The sequence below is a fragment of the Pongo abelii genome, chromosome 9 (assembly GCF_028885655.2).
Source record: "Pongo abelii isolate AG06213 chromosome 9, NHGRI_mPonAbe1-v2.0_pri, whole genome shotgun sequence".
Taxonomy (NCBI): domain Eukaryota; kingdom Metazoa; phylum Chordata; class Mammalia; order Primates; family Hominidae; genus Pongo; species Pongo abelii.
Genome location: NC_071994.2, coordinates 14,223,281 through 14,223,827, shown reverse-complemented (window position 1 = coordinate 14,223,827; position 547 = coordinate 14,223,281).

Sequence of the window (547 nt, the reverse complement as noted above, 5' to 3'; positions counted from 1 at the left end):
CCAGGAGGAATTTTTTCTTTCAGTTTCGTTTCTGGCCAGGATTCCACTTTTGCTTTATCCTCTTCCAATCAAACTCCAAGGCGCCACGGGTAGAAAGAAGTGGAAAGGCTACCTGCATCATTTGGTCACACTCAGCCATTTCAGATGCAGAAACTGAGACCCAATGGGGCTAGGGCAGGAAGGTGGAGAAAGACTGGTTCCTGGTAACTGAACTAGGGGTGAAGCCCTGCCCCGGGCTCCTGAGTGGCAGGGAAATTCACAGCGCAATTCGGATTGCGCAGAGGCTGCTGTGAGGAAGGAAGTGGGGCACTTTCAACAAGCCTGCGGGCCATAGAGGACCACAAGTGAGTCGGGATTTAGAGGGACACCGACCTCAAACTAAATCAGAGTCAGCCTCAGCACTCCTAAGCACCAGCCTCACCCTGACCTAGGAGCCCAGGGGGATCTGGCCTCTGCTCTCCTCTGACCTCATCTCAGCCCCATGTTCACTCAAGTCCAGCCAGCTGGCCTCCCAGGTTCGCCTCCCATGCTAAACTCCTCCCTGCCT